Here is a 13,849-nt window from a genome sequence, read left to right as displayed (position 1 = left end):
CTATTTATGTGTTATCTACAGTTATTAGGGAGCCAGAACTGTAATTGCATATTACAGAGTATGACATGGTAGGAGTGTTGTGTTATCTACAGTTATTAGGGAACCAGAACTGTAATTGCATATTACAGAGTATGACATGGTAGGAGTGTTGTGTTATCTACAGTTATTGGGGAACTAGAACTGTGATTGCATATTACAGAGTATGACATGGTAGGAGTGTTGTGTTATCTACAGTTATTAGGGAACCAGAACTGTAATTGCATATTACAGAGTATGACATGGTAGGAGTGTTGTGTTATCTACAGTTATTAGGGAACTAGAACTGTAATTGCATATTACAGAGTATGACATGGTAGGAGTGTTGTGTTATCTACAGTTATTAGGGAACCAGAACTGTAATTGCATATTACAGAGTATGACATGGTAGGAGTGTTGTGTTATCTACAGTTATTAGGGAACCAGAACTGTAATTGCATATTACAGAGTATGACATGGTAGGAGTGTTGTGTTATCTACAGTTATTAGGGAACCAGAACTGTAATTGCATATTACAGAGTATGACATGGTAGGAGTGTTGTGTTATCTACAGTTATTAGGGAACCAGAACTGTAATTGCATATTACAGAGTATGACATGGTAGGAGTGTTGTGTTATCTACAGTTATTAGGGAACCAGAACTGTAATTGCATATTACAGAGTATGACATGGTAGGAGTGTTGTGTTATCTACAGTTATTAGGGAACCAGAACTGTAATTGCATATTACAGAGTATGACATGGTAGGAGTGTTGTGTTATCTACAGTTATTAGGGAACCAGAACTGTAATTGCATATTACAGAGTATGACATGGTAGGAGTGTTGTGTTATCTACAGTTATTAGGGAACTAGAACTGTAATTGCATATTACAGAGTATGACATGGTAGGAGTGTTGTGTTATCTACAGTTATTAGGGAACCAGAACTGTAATTGCATATTACAGAGTATGACATGGTAGGAGTGTTGTGTTATCTACAGTTATTAGGGAACTAGAACTGTAATTGCATATTATAGAGTATGACATGGTAGGAGTGTTGTGTTATCTACAGTTATTAGGGAACCAGAACTGTAATTGCATATTACAGAGTATGACATGGTAGGAGTGTTGTGTTATCTACAGTTATTAGGGAACTAGAACTGTAATTGCATATTACAGAGTATGACATGGTAGGAGTGTTGTGTTATCTACAGTTATTAGGGAACCAGAACTGTAATTGCATATTACAGAGTATGACATGGAGTGTGATTGACAAACCTCACTGATGGTGCTGCACATCACTTACATAAAATGTTAATTGCTATTGACCTCACTGTGATGAAGCATTGGTTGTGAAATACGGGAAAAAGGGACCAAAGCATGCACACTGCGTACACAATGTGCTAATGACCTTTAACAAGTTTATAATGTAGACATATCTCATGTTTGAAAGTGCAATTATTAATAGAAAGCATTTATTATGAAATGACGGAATCACATATATTCTGTCTTGACCCCACTCTGTCTATTGTGTCAATTTGAAGACTGTACACGCTTTCTATCATACTAAACTGATCACCAAATTTAACAAGTGTTTCTGACCTTTACACTGTAGTCTGCATGAGCACAGATAAGCCTAAATAGGTTTTCACTGTATGTAGCGCCACCAGTAGCTGTTTCTGGCTCTATGCGTCCAGAGTTATGGGAACTAGAAGTTCACTGAAGTAGAGATAAATATCTCAATGTTTTTTTTAGACAGGCAGCAAAACATTGCAGTAGTGAACATACATCGATATTAAAGAAATGAACATGTACATAACATAAGGTGTTCAAGGACAAAATATCCCTATCAGGATAAAACAAATATCTTGTCAACAGGTAGCAAAATAATTCTCCGAACCTAATATTTATGATTCCTGGTTTAGGAGAAGGAAGTATACGTACCTGTTTAGTATGCACCATGCTGTAGTAAAATGTGCCAACAAAATATTCCAAACGGGATATAATACTCAAGACTACACTGGGTAAAGACAACATTTACCAAATATGTAAATGCATGGCTGATAAATGATGCAAGATAATAAAAGAAAATAGCCGCGACTGGCGGCCATTTTGGTTTTCAGACTAGTCTGAGTTTGAATCAGATCATTAAACCATCGAGCATTACAACCTACATGTATCATGTGTAATATTCGTACTAAGTTCATCAAAATTTCAAAATAGTCTCATTCTATATTCTGCGTCCCTCTTCTACAAAACCAGCATTTTCAGTTTACAATAAATCACGATTTCGCCACCGAAAAAGAAGAAAACTAAAAGAAAAAAAAACACTCAACACATTGAAATCAGATTCTAGAACGATATAAATATATCGAGGATGCAGGTACATGTATATATACTGGTGATTGTTTATTTTATTCGATATTATCTCAGTATATATTCAGGCTCATATATCAAGTATTTACGATTTCAAGGCAACCTTTGAATTCACAACTGTCGATGACTACGCTTATATCATAGCAATGACTATTCTCTCTGAACTAACCAAACCATTGAACTTTCATAGCAGTTAGTAGATTACATTACAGACGAAGTCATAATTATATCAGCCTTGCACGCTGAGAATCTAAATATTAAATAACGAATAAGAATATAACATAAATTTCATAAACGTTTCCAAACGCAGTATATCTGAGCATTTCTTTACAGGAAATTATTTATTAGACGAGTGCATATCTAGTTATTACGTTATCCAAGTAATATTCCTTGCAAAGTATATTATTATTCCATATGCATCAACAGCGGTGTAAATGTTTTATCTGCAGTTAATTCTAAGTCAAACAAATGTTTTCCTTCATATAATTTCCACTCCTTTAACAATAAGAGCAAGCTAAACGAGTCCCACTTAAAAACAACTTTTCGGAATTTATTATTTTTGTCAGAACGTTTAAATGTCTTTAGTACATGTTCTGAAACATAAAATATGCTACTAGTATTTGTACTTTGACATTGCAGTAGTTGACAAAATTGTTCAGACCAGTACAGAACCCAGATTGATATTTAGAAACAGAATCATCAGAAAAAAGTAAGCAGTTGATTGTTGAAATTAACATAGGCACACTTAAAATTAAGAAGTTATTAAAAAATACACATTTCCAGTTGGTAAAGTGAAAGCGTCAATTAAAGTAGATGTGGTTAGTATGATGACAGATTACATCAGTGGAGTGGTGATATAGCTCTTGTTGGTTGTATTTATTAGTTGTCTGAGGTTGTCTGATGGCCGATACAAAGCATTCACGTCTTTACGTACGTCTTAACGCTAACTTGTGCTACAAACTGAAGTCCGCTATTTGTGCATTTGTGTGTATTTGTATTAAATGAGATCGGTCAATTTAAAGGCATGTCGGAGAAAGGCATGCTATTGTCATGAATTTGTTTTTGCGTATCTGTTGACCGACTTAATTAGCTGATTATTAGCGAATTGCTGTGTTATGTCTGTCATCGTTTAGGTCTATTTGAAGTTTTGGACGGAACTTGGCTCAGTGATTTGGAACTAATTACCAGATAACCGTCGCGATTCTGACAGTTTATATCCATAGTTATTAATGTAGTGAACGATTAATCAAAAGATATGACGTATTCAGTACTTAGTGTGATTGGCTTTATGATTGAAGGTTACGCCCTAGAGTCTTTTACTGTTTTGTAATTGGTTAGAGTTTTGAAAATAAATAAAGAGAGTTTGAGTTGGTCTTGGGGAGCACAGCACGATAGACGCAGTAGAGAGAGTGCAGTCCTGGGCAGTCGAGAGTGCAGTCCAGGGGCGAGCCTTGAGGCAGTCCAGTCTTGGGCGAGTCTTGGTTCAGCCTTGTGAGAGTCTTGGGGACTTTTCCCCAGGGCGCTGTGTCTTATAGAGTGCTCCAAAAGATCGACTAAGACGAGAGTTGAAACGTATTTCGTAGTGTGTGCCTTATTTGACTGTAAAGTTAAAGTGACTTTCCCGATCCCGTACCTCAAGGGGACGAGATAGAAAGACTAGACGTGTTTCCCCCCTGACACGTGTGGAGAACCCCGTGGAGAAGAGATTTTCCCCCTGATACTATTCTGGATCTGAAAATACCAAGTAACAAGTTCTCATCTTGTTTAACATACATACCAAATTTGAATAAAATAGAAATGAGCAAAATCGGCCTCCAGAACTGCAAAAATGTCTAATTTTGATAATTGCTAGCACTAAAAAGACCACCATACAGTTGAATGAGATCATGATCGAAAGAACTGCGCCTACACCAGGCATGTCTTCAGCCCAAAGTTAACTCCCCGAGTAAACGTATCTTGCTTGTCAGTGATATTATGTTGAAGTGTAGAAGACTCAGTATACACCCTTGTATTACAAGTCAATATTCAACAAAAACTAATTTGGACATTTGCTCTGGGTTCTATTGTGAAATTGTTTCTTCATATCTTGAAATAGTACTCGGTAAAAAGTCGTATATCATGTATATCGAGATACGCCCATATCTCGATCGGGATGTGTATTCTGTTCTTCGTCACTGTCAGAGCTGTTCTCAAAGACCACGTCTCTTAATCGAAAAAAAACAAACCACAATTACAAATTTTCTTCCTCAGAACCACTGAATGCATTTGTTTGCACGTGTAAAGTAAATTTGAGACGATCTGTATGCTTAATTACGTGACATGTCCGCCACTTTGAATAAAGGTATACAGCGATATGTTTCTTTTTACTTTCATCAAAGAAAACTCAGTAGTCACATTTTTTAGAAGAATACTAGCCAAAATTCTTTAAATATTATCTCTCAAAATTCTTTGCTGATTGACTTGAAGTTCGGCATGCACTATTTATATCTCGGACGCTGGTTTTTGTTTTTATGAGTAGCTATAAAACTCTTCAAAATTGTTCTTCTTATAACGTTCTTGGCAATTGATACATCCAGATGAGAAGACATTTGACATTTGACCCTAAAACGTCTTCTTTACATGGAATGTGACTTTTGTAGCTTTATGGGATTTTCGAAAAACAGTAAAAATGCTGCCGTCATGCCACGTTAGACAAGTAGCATCTGTTCATAAAGAGCATTATATAAGACCGTTATTATTATTGTTGTTTACAAAGTTTGGTTGTTACCCCAAATTAACAGAAAATAACATAATATCAACACTATATGTATCAATGTGGTCATTTCCTGTGTTTTCCATTGTTCAACAAACCCACCCATAGCAACCACGCACAACGTAGTATTTTCACAGAACTTTCTTGACGATATATTCTGTTGGAAAGAATCATTGTACACTAACAATTAGCTTAAAACACCACATCCGCATCTAGGTTATGGCTTGATATTTTATAAATGTTTCTTACATCACTTATACTTGAGAAAACAAAATATAAAATTTATTACAGCTGAGTTATGTTTATTAATGGCACATGTCAGTAGTTGAGCACTTCTAACTGAAACACGTTGTGGTCTCGCAGGGAACTTTGTAATACAATTGACCTGAGACGCAAATGAATGTTGAAAATTCCTTCAGAGAGAGACTGGGGAGATAGAAATAATTACGAGACTGTTTATTACCCTCGAATAGTGTTCCATTTTCTGTTGTCATGGCGAATACTTCAGTAGACGCGATGACTGGAGAGAAATGAACACTAATTGAGATGACAAAACCAAGTCTCGCGACTCTCGCTTCCAACGCGATTTCGGCGGCTATTTGTGTCTAAAGTGTTCAGTGAAGGTCAGAAAGCTTATAAATATTTGTGTAACACATTTTCATAAATCAGAATGGAGGTTGGATTATTGTGACATCGTCTTTAGTTCAAATTATTATTAATTTAATATTTTGAATAAATGAGCAGTCACTGTTGCTATGTGGCTTGCACGAGCATTGTGGGCGTATGCAATGATTAGCTCTTGAGCCAATCCCCATTGAATATTTGAATTTGAATGAAAGCTGATGATCGGATTTACAATTTTGTATAAAATAATACAAAAAGCACCATCTTTGTACCGTTCACTATGTTACACTATAGACTTATATGTATGTATTTCTAGGGAGAAGAATTTACACCACAGTTATAATGTTTGTATCAAGACAAAATGTAATTATTTCTATTTTGAAAACAACTCAGGGATGACATACCTGTATTTAAAATGACACCAAAATAACCATAGGGTTGCGATCATAATTTCAGCAAAAGCCAAATGATTTTTTGTATTTTATATTGATAAATTCAAAGTCAACAGTTAGCTTGTTTAATGTAGCCAATGTCAGTGCAATGGAATCTTGTTCTTTTTCGGAACTTCCAGTTTTGTGACGATGCTGCTTAATTTTTGGTTTTAAAAACCAGACAAATATTAGAAAATGAACATTGATTCTATGTGTAATCGAAATTACAAGCATATATGCGAACATATAAACAAGAATTGGATATTGTCTATGGACGAGCGGTTCAACAACGTGATCTTGGATTCTTAACAGTAGCTCCATGATAACTTGCGCTACATACTGTTGAAATCACGTGAGAACAGTACAATTCTCGTCATTGCTGTTATAGTTTGGTATTATTTAACGTGGCTCATCATTTGTTCAGCACAGTACTTTGGAAAGTGAACGCCTTGCAACAGCACCTCACATACGTTAACGCAACAATCGAAGCAGGCAGTGAACGGGAAGGCTATGACATAAAGTACGCAGATAATCAGTGCTAGAGGCCAGGCGATTAATATCCACACCACAAACCAGAACAGAAATAAAATGACGTCAGTACAGCAACCAATCACACCTCCAGTCATTTTGCTTTCAACTTTCTCGGATCTGCAAGTGACACAAGACGATAAAAATGAACAAGTAATCGAAATTACCATTGATGATTGAAACGTAATAAATATTGAAATTTCAAATTATTAGTCATAAAAGTTAAATTATGAGCATTGTTTTATGTACAGAATGCTTCGCCCGGCTTTTTACATTATTATTAATTATAGTGTCCTTGTATGACCCCCATATGAAACCCTTGACATAATGTCAGTCAGTTGTTTTGTTACTGGTTATAATTTACAATGTAGTAATGATACGGGTATTCAATATATCGGGGTTAATTGTGTGTATAGTGCATATTAAAACACAGCATTCAAATAAAGACGCGTATGGGGCGTAGAGTCGGTGTCATGCCGGCGAGTGACTGTCAGAGTTTGTCAACTAAAACGAAAGACTACATGCGTATATGTTGTGTTAGTGAGCAATTAGATCAAACAATTGAAAACACTTCACATAAAAACCAACAGAAAATGCACGTTTGTACTTAGCACATCGTCCATGACGTTCCTGGCGAAAATTGTGTGTGTAATTTTCGTTGACGTCATACGAGGTGTTAGAGCAATGAACAAAGGCTGCTATTCCCTTTTGACAGTCACGCGTTGTAAACGACATTAAGCACCTCATATAGAGTTCTATGTAATGTGACTCACACTTGCTATGCTATATTTCTTTATTATGAAGTTGAAGTGAAGACTGTGTTGGTTACCCGACACTGCTAACAAAACTGAATATGATTAATTATACTGAAGTAAATATATCAAATGATGTGAATTCTAGTAATTACTCGAATATTTATGCAGTTTATCCATAGAAATATTATAACTGATAGTTGATGTCACCAGCCCCAATCATTCGCAATGATTTGATAGTTACGTTAAATACATATTTCATAAGTACGTATGTTAATACAAATAGGATTAAGAAAATACTTTGAGACTGTTAAACAGTTATACTAGAAATGATATTACCCAAAAAGGGATAACTTTCATTGATTACGCTTTTATAGTTGAACACTTGTCGGATAAAATGAGAAATAATTAACAATTATTAACAGAAAAAAACATGACTCACCACAGTTACTGTACTGGAAATAACGCAGATATCATTACAGGCGCGCAATGAACATCAATGGAACACAGGGAAGTGACGAATGCGGGTATTTACCATGCTTATTTAGAAAGGTCAGAAGAGTTCATATCTTTTGAACCAGTAGCGATGTATTCAGGAAATAAAAATAACCTTGTCACATTTCAAACAGGAAGCGGAAATGGATCTATTTTATCCTATATGCAGATTACGAGTGGAAGTAGTTTAAACGCGACATCTGATACAAGGTGTTCTTTCTTGCTGATATTGAGGCGGATATTGCAGGCTGACGTCACGTAAACTTTTCAAAATAGTCTCGACACGGTAATTGACAAAATACAATGGAAATACATTGCATGTGTATAAAGCGTGTCTATCACATCGTTGTCGCCGTGGGTGTAATTAGAAGACACCACGAGTTAGAAACGAATTATGTACGTAATACAGGCCTGTCAAATAAATTGTTTCTACACGAATTTTGGACGCATCGTGCATGCTTTAATGCTTTTGTTTGTCATTGCTCGCACTTATTCACGGTGGATTATCATCATTTTAAACGCATTTTGTGTATGACAACGATGTACGCAAATGCGCATGCCCTTCATGCTCTACTGGTACTTTATATGAATGCAACGCGCCACATAGCACACAGTTTCTACATAGCCTAGAAATCAGTGTTTTACATTCCTTACATTGTATTAAAAAGAGAAAATACACATCGAGGAAAGTATGAACATTTTCTGACAATTACTCGACACCTTGGGACAAGGAAAAGCGAGCGTAACCTCGTAGATTGAGGGTGCAACATGTAAAGAAATACAAGTAAAGAATTTTTCGACGTATTTCTAAAAGAGGTAAGTTGAAATGATTTAATTTTATGAAGAAATGTTAGTGAAGGAGACCGCACCTGAGAACAGTATCCAAGTTTGGTACTCACTAACGTTGTGTATAAGGCTTTAAAGTATGATCACGTTCGCTTGAGAAACATTTTAAAAGCCTTCATCACACAAGTGTTTATATGTTCACTCGTAAGGTTAATCGCGTATAATTGTGAATAGAATTGCGCCTAATGCTAACAGATATGATATTACATTTTAAGTTAATTTTAAGTTACCATCTAGAACACCAATCAACTACACGATCAAGATCTTTCTGAAACTTATTACATTCAAATGGACTTGCTATACAAGTGTACAGTTTTGAATCATCAGCAAACATGGAGACATTAGAATGCCTAACGTAGCTTGGCAATACATTATGAACAATGATGGCCCCAACAATGGTCCTTGAGGGACCAGAAATAACTCCGCACCAGTCGGAGACATGAACATTCCAAACTACTCTGGCGTATTTATGCATATATGTTTGAAACCACAGCCATAAATTAAAACAAATCCCAAAAAAGGATAATTTGCGTAAACGTAAAGTGTGCCTCACTTATGGAATTTTTCACATGAGCAAAATTTAAAAAAAAAATAATACGCTGACAAACTTTGTTAAATAATGGTAATAAAGAGACAGGTTTGGGATTACATACACTGTTTCTATCATCTGATTTAAAAACCGGTACAATATTTGATTTCTTAAAAATAAACGGAAAAACATCCAACTGCGTAGATTTATTAACAATTAACGTTAACGAGATGGTCATCTCTTCCGCACATTTCCGTAATATAATTCCTGATGTGCCATCAGGACCACTTGCGTTGTTAACATCGACAATCAGCGTTTTACATATGATATATAAAAGATAATATTTGGTAATCGTAGTCCTAAATAACTATTAACAATAGCTAGACGCTTCGAGCAATGGCTCTTTATCGATAGCATAGAACAAAATGTTTAATAGCCCAGAATTCAACGTTCTGCATTGCTTAGAATTCAACGTTCTGCATTGCTTCGAATTCAACGTTCTGCATTGCTTCGAATTCAACGTTCTGCATTGCTTCGAATTCAACGTTCTGCATTGCTTCGAATTCAACGTTCTGCATTGCTTCGAATTCAACGTTCTACATTGTTTTGAATTCAACGTTCTACATTGCCTAGAATCCGGCGTTTTACATCCAGATTGTAGCCGACGTTTTACATAGCCTAGTTTTATCTTTATTCATTCGTCAATTAAAATTATTCACTGACTAGCTATTTGAATTATTGGACCCAGTTGTATGTAAGTTGAATATTTGTTTAATTTATTGTAACTGCAAAAGTATAGCGTTACGCTATGGGTGAATTGACAATGTCACCATGGTAATAAATTCGTCCTTTGTCATCTTTCGCTCATTTTTCATAATGTTTACTTGTTCGCCACATGCATTTAAAACGAACGGTCTGTTTGTGTAATATAATTGGCTTTAATCAAGAAATGTGACGATTCATTATAAACTGAATATAAAATATAGCAATTTTATATTATGCTTTAATATAGTATAGTGTATTGTACATGCTTTAATTGATAACTCCATATAATAGTAATTGTATAGCTTCATTCAGCTAAAACGTTTGTCTGTAATGATTTCCCATGATACTTCGCGGTTCCTTGAATTGATGGTCTACTATGCGTGGCTGGCTTCATTGAACTAGGAAGCAGATTAGTAAATTAATGGGTCGACGAAATGCACAGCCGGTTATGACGTATCGGGAATGCGCAGTTGGACTATGAAACCCTTCTTTTTAGTGGCCCGAGGAAAAGAGATGGAACATTTGGCATGTGTTATCAGTGGGAGTCACATCGAGTTATTGGTGACAACGCAGCTTCAATAATAATAATGTTGAACAAAACCACTGGCGTATCCAGAAATTCGGTAAGGGGGCGCTCCTATTGACGTGGCCGAAGTAGACATCCGGTGGGCTGGGTTTGTCAATTGTTTTGTCATTTTTTTTTATTTTGTGGGTTGCAGGACGCCTGGCGCCCCCACCCTAAATCGCGCGTGAAAAGGTGACACAACTCAACTTAAAGTTGTTTGTTGTTTCTACCGGTATACGTTAAGAGCGTTAAGCTGGCTCACGTCAACGTTCTGAATCTTCTTTTATATTTTGCGAATATATTTCTTACTTAGTGTTATTTATATTACTGTATGTTTATTACAGTGATTTGCTCTATATAGCACATGGGCAATAAACGTGTTCTCACGCAAGAACTCACGTGCATTCACATAGAAATCAACAAGAAACTGTTATGACCAAACGTAATTCAATATGTGTATGCCTTTATGGGTCTTCACTAAATATACAAACCGTACATAACAACAACATATGATCACATGGTACATAGTAGTTCTATATACCTCAACAATTTGACAACAGTTGCAGAACCCCAGAGAAAAGACTGATTTCATGACATGGTGTATATGCATGTATTAATTTTAATGTATGTCTGCTCAGTGTTACATTCAGCATTTCGTTTCTGGTTAGCACTGTGTGTGTCTTGTTCAAGTTTGTTGCGGTTGCGTCATCGTATAAGTATGCCTTACACTGAAATATTTTTTGTTTATTTGATATCGCATCACCTATTCACTCAAGAAGTTTTATTTTATTATAAAACCAATATCTAAAATTATAGTACTGTGCATGGTAATGACTTTTATGCAAACAAATATTTACATGCATATCACGTAGGAATGCTAACGTGATATTTACAGGAAATGCATAGTTTAGTGACGAACAATTTAGATACTCCCAATTCAAATGCTGCAGCACATCTGTGTATGGTCCATGTTATAGTAAAGGAGTTATTATTTGCAGCGCCCTCACACGGCAGAATTGAACATTTGAAGAAACCCGATCAATAGTCAATTACCATCATGGGATGCAAACGGTCGGCTTGTTTTACTTTATTTGGTCATAGTCTTTTTTAATATTTACGTTTCAAATAATGGGCACTCGCATATTGTGTTTTGAAGAGCAGATTAGACAATTTATAAAGAATCTTGATTGTTATCTTGACACTCAAATTATTATAAGTGGTGATTTTAATTTGACCTTTAACCTTCACTTAGATTGTCAAGGTGGCATTCCGTAGGTATGATTAAATACTGAAGCTTTTTTTTAACCAAATATTTAGAAAAGCATGACGTAGTAAATATTGTTCGCTTACGTAATATCCGGGAACATCGTTCAACTCGGGACTGATACATTTCCAGTCGTTTTGGACTATTTATCAATCTCGGATTAAATGCACTCTATTGTTGAGTTAACCGATAGTTGTCCGTTTTTTTTTGTTTTCCATTATTCTATTCTTTGTTACTGGGACTACGGACGGCATTTGAACCATCTTTCAGTAAGTACAAACTTAGCGCATGCGTAGTGAAGTCATCAACAATTCAACCTAAAACTAAATAAATTTAGTAACAATTTGGACTCTGATTGGCTATACAAAATCACTATTTAGTCTATAATGGGGTATGGTGTTTGAGGCGAAAATGGTCTACGATGGGGTCTGGGGTTTTACTTCTCGGCCGCACACCCCTACCGAACTGAGAGACCAGTGCGCCCCCGGGCCTTCTTGTCAAACATTCACCACATAACTCTTCGTCAATAGAGGGCACCATTTACAGAGAATGTATATTTCAGCCGTTGTCTCCGGCTCCTGTGTACGTAGATGTAAACTTTTTCAATGTCAATGGCAATCTGATTAAAATCTGATGTAGTGTACGGGCTTTAATTATTTTGGCTATAAACTTATTTTAATTTTATTTTTTATTACTTTTGTTATTAATGCCCTTTTATTTTATTATTTTACTTTGATTTTGTGATTTTTTTAAATTCCGCCCTACCTACATCTGAACCGATGCCTATGTAACGAGATTTCAACGAGACCCACTATCGACGATTTTAGTCAACGAATCACAGATCTCCTTCTATAGCGCACATGATGGCGTCACCGGGCAGAGTCTGATGGCAAACACACTCAAATAAAATGGCGGATTATACCGACCGAGAAAAACACGGCTTTTCGGTAAGTTTATCATTGTCAAATGCAACGAAAGTCATTTTTATGTTAATATTGTGGCTCGAATGGTTCGACTTTAGATCGTTATTTTGCATAGTTATTCTGGGAGTGACGATTTTGTTTCTACCGGTTCGACCGAACACCAGTGTCTTTTTCCAGTCGCCTGCCCTGGAGACGGGTGATGTTTTGTTGACGATCGGGCCAAAATCTTCTACGATATTGAAGCCGTAGCTGTAAATATTCATCAAATTGTATCAACATTTTGTACATTATACAATAACACTTTATTAAAGTAAATGAGCTGATTTGGACTGGAATAAAATATTTTTTATTTGGAACACATCGCAATTGATCAGGAAATATTTTTTTGCTCCAATTTTCTGCGTCGATGCCGTGGGCCGGTGACCGCTATACAATTTAAAATCAGTTTGCATTGTTTACTATAGCTGTTTACAGTGTTCTAATCATTACGGTTTACTCTTTTTTGCTTCCATTCTAGATAATTATGTTCAGTGATGTAAAATTGAAGCGATGACTGAATGAACGAACCTTGGCTGGCGAAGATGTATCTGGAAGTGTACACATTTGTTGGAAGTGAAAAAAATATTCAATGAAATGACAAAAATTGTAAAATGCTGTGGAATTTTTTTTGCAAATAAAAATGTACTAGCAATTTTCTATTAATGGTTTATTCAAGTGGGCAAAATATAAATGTACAGAAAGATTGCCCGTATACACTGAAAAGTAAGCAACCGACAGCCTGTATAAAAGGGGGACTGTGATTGGCTGTTACTTACGCGAGATTTGAACGGGACTTACATAGGCGTCGGATCAGATGTAGGTAGGGCGGAATTAAAAAAAATCAAAATCAAAGTAAAATAATAAAATAAAAGGGCGTTAATAACAAAAGTAATACAAAATAAAATTAAAACAAGTTTATAGCCAAAATAATTACAGCCCGTACACT

At 35.7% G+C, this 13,849-nt stretch overlaps 2 long non-coding RNA genes across 2 annotated transcripts; one reads left to right on the top strand and one right to left on the bottom strand.

The window, feature by feature from the left end:
• Positions 1-6,216: 6,216 nt before the first annotated feature.
• On the bottom strand, positions 6,217-7,996 carry LOC144359250 (uncharacterized). The gene is made up of 2 exons (XR_013421981.1): positions 7,920-7,996; positions 6,217-6,845 (listed from the first exon to the last, which is right to left on the bottom strand). It is a non-coding gene; the product is annotated as an uncharacterized LOC144359250 (long non-coding RNA).
• A 4,651-nt stretch (positions 7,997-12,647) lies between these two features.
• On the top strand, positions 12,648-13,555 carry LOC146731486 (uncharacterized). The gene is made up of 2 exons (XR_014926948.1): positions 12,648-12,888; positions 13,382-13,555. It is a non-coding gene; the product is annotated as an uncharacterized LOC146731486 (long non-coding RNA).
• Positions 13,556-13,849: the final 294 nt, after the last annotated feature.

The sequence above is a fragment of the Saccoglossus kowalevskii genome, chromosome 18 (genome assembly GCF_978046115.1).
Source record: "Saccoglossus kowalevskii chromosome 18, keSacKowa6.1, whole genome shotgun sequence".
Classification (NCBI taxonomy): domain Eukaryota; kingdom Metazoa; phylum Hemichordata; class Enteropneusta; family Harrimaniidae; genus Saccoglossus; species Saccoglossus kowalevskii.
Note: the sequence above shows the minus strand (reverse complement) of the source record. Positions and strands in the feature narration are given on the sequence as shown.